Below are 7,434 nucleotides of genomic sequence, written 5' to 3' on the forward strand. Positions count from 1 at the left end.
GCCCAGAGTTACAATGTTCTGGATGATCGTGAGGACTCTGCTCCTCTCCTTTCCTATCCAACAGCTAGGGTTATCCAGGTTTCGAAACAGTGTCTCCTCCCTGATGGAAGCATTCACTCTATGGAACCCTGGACAGATCAGGAAAACCTAAGAGCAAAGAAAGTAGCAAGTGTCACAGTGCTTCAGGAAATGTGAACTTGGGACCACAGGCTTGGCAGTGAAGAGCTCCTTGAAGTTTAGAGTGATTTGATGCTGAGATCTTTCTCACTACATAGCTTTGTGAAGTCAAACAACAATGACCAGGTTCAGGAAAATATGGAATGTGGAATGCTGTGATATTTTGGGGCCCAGAAATATCTGTTTTCACAACAGATTCTCTGAAACAGCCTGTTTAAAACCACTTATCTGTGTTTGTGTTTCTGATTTTGAAATGATCCACAGACAGATACTGCACATCATTTTGACCCAGTTCCTCCTGGGAATGCTGTACTTTCTAAGCCTCCTGCCCCCAATTCTGAGAAATATATCAGAAGATAGGTTTGGGTGATCTGCTGATCTTCATTGTTGTCTCTGTTTTTGTGTAGTCTTTTCATTTTCACATTTTCAGTAAATAGTTCTCAACACCTATTACTAAACTACTGCCTTCTTCCAAGACAGCTGAGGATCAAAACAGAATTAGGGCCACCTTAATCGTCAGTTGGAGAGGGGGATGAATTTAAGGAAGAACAACTCCATACATGTCATGTAACATAGCAATACAAAAGTTAAATGTAATGCTCATAAGTTGGTTTTGTATTGGAAAAGCTGCCCAGAAGTGTCATCATCAGCATCTTTATATATGACAAGAGCATGCCCAACTAATCAGAAGGAGAAAATACTTCCAATTGATGCTGGTTAAATGGTATTAAAATGTCTTCTTCTAGGTGGTACAATTCACGCCTTACTCTGATAGTAGAGAAAGAGAAATCCCTCAACTACATAGTTACTTAATCAGCTCCTCCCCTTTAATTACAAATTCAGTGCTGATCTGTGAGGTCTGCTGATTTGGTTGCTGCTGTTAAAAGCAGAGGAACAGCCTTACCCAGCTCAGTGACACAGCTAATACTCATGAATATTCCACTGCCTTCTTGCAGAACTGATTTAAAATGGAAGGTAGTAGAAGACATAAATTACTGCAGTGTCTTGGCTATCTTTGAGCCGATTAGTCCTATTTTAGATGCCAAGGAGTAATGCTCTTGCAAGCGGCTATGCTTTATAGGTGCAGAGTGAACATTACTGCAGTACGCCCACCGTCTGTCATCCTCACTGCAGTGGAAAAGCATCCTCTCTGAAAACCCAGCATTGATTATCCTGCAAGATACAACTGCCAGGGTGGTGTATTAAAAATATTTCATTTTCCTAAGCTCAAGATATGACACCCTACCCCCTACCCTGGGAGAGACACAGTCTTTTAAAGAGAACTTTCTGGCAATGGAGATACCCTTATGACCTGAGTTTGATCCATGAGACCTTCAATGTGCAAGGACAGAAGCAGAAGCAACACCTACAAATTTCCCTCTGACCTTCACAAGCACACACTGAATAAATGTAAAATATATAGATAAGTACTTTGCTAAACATTAAAGGCAACCTCCCCTAGCAAGGCATCCCTGTCCCTCTGGCATCCTCTTGGGTTAGACATTTTTAAAAGGCCTGTTCTCATCCCAGCATGATCCATCAGCCCCATGGATTTGTGTGCTGGATAGCTTTATGTTAACTTGACACAGGTTAGAGATATCAGAGAGGAGGAAACCCTAATTGGGAAAATGTCTCCATAAGATTGGGGTATAGGCAAGCCTTAAAGTATGTTTTTATTTAGTGATTGATGTGGGAAGACCTAATCTATTGTGAGTGGTGCTATCTCTAGGCTGGTGGTGTTAGATTCTTTAAGAACACAGGATGAGCAATCCAGGAGGATCAAGCCAATAAACAGCACTCCTCCGAGGTCTCTGTATCAGCACCTGCCTCCAGGTTCTTGCAAGGCTTGAGTTCCTGCACTAACTAATAAATTTGTAATATGAAGGTCTGTGTGACATAAATCCTTTCCTCCCCATTTTCAGTCATGATGTTTCACCATAGCAATGAAAACCTTGAGTAGGGCAATTGGCTAGAGGTGTGCTGTGAAGGGAAAGGAACCTGCTATATTGCACTGAGGCAATTTCATCTGTTTCACTTATACTTCTCTTTCTCAGCTATCCCCAGACTGTTCCATCCTCCCTTCCAGTCCTTCTCCAGTTTCCTTCAACAAAGCCACAGTTTATGTGGGTGTGATAATACAGGGTCTCTGGAACAACCTCATTGGTGTAAAAGCTAGGCATAAGAAGAGAAAGAAATTGAGAGACAGGCAATCTTAGTCTAATCATGTGAAAAATAACCCAAAAAAGAAAAGTTTCAAATAGATCAGTGGCTGTGTGAAGCTATGCATGGCAGGAAATAGCAGCAAGAGATAGTGTTCTGGCTGATGGAGTAAGTCTATATCCTGGTGATAGAGCCAGTTGGTTGTATCTATACAGGGGTTAAAACCCATAGGACCATAAATTCCCAATAGTCAATCTTACTCTATGCAAATTTTAAAGCATATATAGTAAAAGCTGGATATTTAACCACACACTCACTAGTCACCAGATTCAGGTTCCCCATGTTTTCATCCCTAATCAGGGTGAGAGGTACTGGCCAGAAAATCCCTACCTCAGGCATCTTCCTTCTCTGCTTCTAAGTAATGGTGAGTTCAGAGAAATCATACACAGCTCTTCTTCACTTCTATGTCTTCTTCTCACCAAACATCTCTCCTAAGGGCTGCTGAGCTTTGTCCATCTTTAATCCACACAAGCCAGCCTTTCCTAGTTCTAGAAAACACTACTTCTGCCCAGAGTGAGGAGTGGATGTGAGGGGGATATTTGAGAGCATTCAGTAATTCATACCCAGCAGGCAGCACAGTAAGATTTTGCTGAAGGACCTTTCTGGGAAGAAGAATCTGTACATAGAATGAGTCACTGTAAAGGTTCCCATTGCTAATGTGAAAGCAAGAGCCAAGAATTACTTTCATTTCTTCCTTGTTATGCATAAAATGGTCCAGAAGGCTGTTTTAATTACCTTCTCTAACATTCATACTTACTAGCTCCCATGATGTCAATTTAGTTCTAAATAGTTTCAGTGCATTTATAAGCAAGGTGGGTTACCGATTTCCAGATCAGACTTCAATTTTTTTTTCTTGGAAGTGAAAATTTTACTTGATGTAAAAATGTTACCCTTATTCCCAGCTCCATAAAAATGGAGAAAAGAGAAAAAAAATCAACTTCTAGGTTTTATATATCTTTTTTCCAGAGGCAAGACTTAGAGTGTTGTTCTGTTCTTCTCATTATGCAGGGGACACATTAATGAAGAAAGAAGTTGCATATGCTGTGCTCTAAAGGAGATTTCTAAACAGGTCCAAGCAGGAGGCTTATTACAGTGACCCACCCCAGCAGCCTACCCTGCCCTGCCCACACCTTTGCGTTTTTGCTCCTCCTGGCTCTTGGTTTTTCTGTTGCAACATTCCATCCCTTTAGCTTGACACTCCTATGGCATTTGCAGAAAACTCTGACCCACTTTGCCCTCAAGAATTTAGCAGACACCTCTATGAAAGAATGGATTTCTTATCCAACACAGCCTCTGCATCTGTTGACTCTGTATCTGTGGACCCCAGCAATTGTAGACTGAGCTATTTAAAATAGTACTTGTACTAAATACATGCAGTATCTTGCCAAGAATCTGAAGCACATGTAGTGTCTTCTCTTGTCATCAAATATTTCCACGTCGTTGGTATTGGAATTAGCATTGCAAGCCATTCCCAGGTGGTTCATACTGTTCTAGTTTCTATTATTATGATAAAAGACCTGGCCTAGGCAACCTATAAAAGGAAAGCATTTCCTGGCCATTGAGACATTGCAGGTGTGGCTGCTGTGTCACATGTATGTCAAGAGGTGACAGAGGACAGAGAGGAGAGAGGCTATGATTACTCTCAGTGTTCTAATGTATGAACATCTGAATGACTACTATACTAACACTTCCTGAAAAAAAACGTGAGTCTGAGACAACCACCAGTCTAGTACCAGGGAACCTAGACAGGGAGCTAGCCTGAGATGACCACCAGTCCTCCACCAGGCAGGCATGAACAGGCTCTCGGGATAGGGAACAAGTATGACACTAGAAGAGCCCCAACTAGCACCACAGGCTCTGGAAGGGAGTAACCCTGAGACAGATGATTCTTGCAAGCAGTCACTCTGGTGGGCTGGACAAGGAGATATGAGCCTGAGACCACCACCAGACTAGTGCTATCTGGCCCATACAGGGAGCTAGCCTAAAATAACCACCAGTCCTACACCAGGCAGGCCTGGGGATGCAGACCATGCCCAAGATGACTACTGCCTATTGTCATAATGCACAAGTAAAGCATAGTACTCCTGAGACCACTACTGAGACAACCCTAGACACCCAGAGACACCAGGTAACACTAAAAAGAGCAAGCAAGTGATGGATAAATGGAAAAGGAAGGAAAACAAAAGGATGTGTGCACAATGAAGATAGGCAGAACCGGAGACTCAAGGGTAGTGAGGAACAGTCTTATGTGAGTAGCTGGTGATGCCACCAGGGACCACAGTGGGCTCCTGACATGTGCTACCATGGGGGGAGGGTCACACTGGGCTCCATGGCACTGTAGCAGCAATAGTCTGTTACCACCAAAGGCTGTGCTGAAATCCCTGGTCAGGACTGCCTCCTGGGGACATGTTCATATCTGAGGGCCTTGGAGAACTTTCCCCACTCTAAGGAGCACAGGAGATACCCTAAAGCATAAGAGTAGGAAAGCTGACCCTGCCCTTAGCCAGCTGAAGTATTTGGGAGAGCAAAACTTGCTCATAGTGGGAATTACAAGTGAGTTGGCCCATAGGAGCATGGTCAAGCTGGCCCTACCACTGGTCTCATGTGCAGTGGTATAGATGAGAGCAAATAAATACCTTCCTTCCCCCTTGTCCCTTACCACCTGCAGCAGGTGGGAGACCAGTCCACTTGGTCATGAAGCAGGAGAGCTATTCCTGCCCCTCACCAGCTGCAACACTCAAGAAAGCAGATCCTGCACCTCATCTTGGCAGCAGAGTAGGGCTGACTCTGTATGTGGGAGTTGTGGGTGAGTTCCTACTAGGCTGTGTGTGAGTGTGGGAGCAGCAGTACTGTTTTTTGTCTGCTGTGTAGTGGTGTTGGTGAAGGAAAAGATCTCTTCCCTTCCCTTTTTGCCCTTACCACTAATGGAGAGTGGGAGAGTTGGCCTCATGGGTCCATGAGACCAGGAATGCTGTCCCTGTCCCTGATCAGTTGCAGCACTTGGGAGAACAGACCCTGCACTTCACCTGGACAGCACAGTAGAGCTGACCCAGATGGCAGGAGTGCAGGTGAGCTGGCACCGAGGGTGTGATCATGGGAGAGCTGCCCCACAACTCATCTACCCTGCAGCAGCATGGGTGACAGAAAGATGCCCTTCCCCACCCTTACCCCTTGCCACCTATGGTAGGCTCACACGTCATGAGCGTAGGATAGCTACCTGGTCTTGCCACTTGCCTGCTGCATAACTTGGGAAAACAAGTCCTGCACACGGTCTGGACAGCACAGTTGACCTGGCCCTGAATGTGGTGTTACAAATGATGAACCCCTTGGGTGGGAGCACAAGATAGCTGGCACTGCATCTTGTCTGCTGGGTGGTCGCCTGGGTCAAGGAGAGACACCCTCCATCCCTTCCTCATCCCTTGCCATCTGTGGCAGGTAAGGGAGCTGGCCCCAGGCTCACCAGAGTAGGAGAAGTAGCTATGCCCCATACCAGCTGCAACACTCAGGAGATCACGCTTTGCAGCTCACCTAAACTATAGTGTGAATAAGACTCACAGTTGAATTCATTCATGCAAAAGTTTTTGGCATTAATGGCAATATTTCTTCTAAGAGTAGATGCAAGAGTGTGGGACTGCTTAAGGGTATTCTGGGTCATGGCTGGACAGTTGCCTAGAACCCCGAGACTCTGCGTGAGAACCAGCAGGAGTTTGGTGCACCCCAAGAACCCAGGGTCCTGAAAAACAGTCTAGTCTCCATAAAACTCAGTAATCCGGCCATTACAGCTCCTCCCAAAGTGCACAGGTAGAGGGTGTGACTAGAGTCCTCAGGGCCTAGGGATTTACATACTAATGAAGGCCAGAGGGTGGGGAAAATTAAGCATGCCTCCCCAGATCCTCCCCCTTTCTCCCTCCCTATATAACTCAGGACTGTCCTGAGTTTTACGGGGTGTACATCCAAATCCATCCACCATCTGCCATGACAATAAATCCTTTTGGAATCAAGGACTTCCTCATGTTATTGGGTCCTGCCACCACCAAAGCCTCCAGGCCACTGGAATGTTAGACCTTCCTCTGGCATGTGGGACCCGCCACAGTCTGGAAACCCACTGGGACTCCACAGCTGTGGCCTATAATTTTTCCCCACATTTGGTGCATCCAATGCAGAAAACACACACACACACACACACACACACACACACGGACTTCAATAACTGGGCTGCTCCAGTCTGCTCCAGAATGCAGCCAAGCTTCCCATCCTGCTTGTACTGTGAGGAATCTACTCAGTGAAGATTCCGTGCTTCTCCCATACTGACTAAAGCTACAGCTGCTTAATCTCTCACCTGGAGGACCTTGATGTTCCAGCCACGATGATCCACATCTTCAAGCAAGCTAGCCGGGCCACCAAGTCTGCTAAGCAAGTACAGTCTCTCCTACGGGTGCTGCTAGGGTCTCGTTCTTCTTCCCCTCCCCCTTGTTTATTTCAGCTGTGGGTTGTCCGGCATGCACCCACATGCCCCCGTCTCAGTCCTGAGAGCCAAGGGCTTGAGACCAGTCAGTCTCCAGCCAACTTCTGGCCTGGGGACTCCCAATCTATGAGCTCTGCATCCCCAAGGAACCAGAGTGAGAATTCCCCATGTTGGGCGGGGCCTGGTGTTGCAGGAATAAACTCAGCCAAGATCCCGTGTGCTCCTGCCATGCTGAGCTACAATCCCAGCCTACTTCGTTCGTCATGGCAGATGCACAGACCCACAACGCAACAGAGATTCAAAGCCGCACCTGCCCACGCATAGCCTACATCATTCCCTACAAGTGGTAGAGGATCCAGGCAAAACCAGCTCCAAGAGTACCCCCCCCACCCCCGCTGGTGCCTGCCAAGACCCTTTCCATGGAACCGTGAGTAATTCCAGCCTAGTCCACAAGACTAGGTGGGTCTCTCTCTGTCCCTTCCTCTATTTTTCTCTCTCCACATATTTCAGGCCAGCATTTTCTCTCTGACTCTTAACTACCACTAGCTCCTGCCTAGCTCAAAAGACTAGAT

The 7,434-nt window shown here is 46.1% G+C and overlaps 1 pseudogene; it reads left to right on the forward strand.

Moving 5' to 3' along the window:
* The first annotated feature begins 3,947 nt into the window (after window positions 1–3,947).
* Window positions 3,948–4,086, forward strand: LOC114637480 (annotated as a pseudogene).
* The last annotated feature ends 3,348 nt before the right edge of the window (window positions 4,087–7,434 follow it).

The sequence above is a fragment of the Grammomys surdaster genome, unplaced genomic scaffold (assembly GCF_004785775.1).
Source record: "Grammomys surdaster isolate TR1022 unplaced genomic scaffold, NIH_TR_1.0 125311, whole genome shotgun sequence".
Lineage (NCBI taxonomy): Eukaryota > Metazoa > Chordata > Mammalia > Rodentia > Muridae > Grammomys > Grammomys surdaster.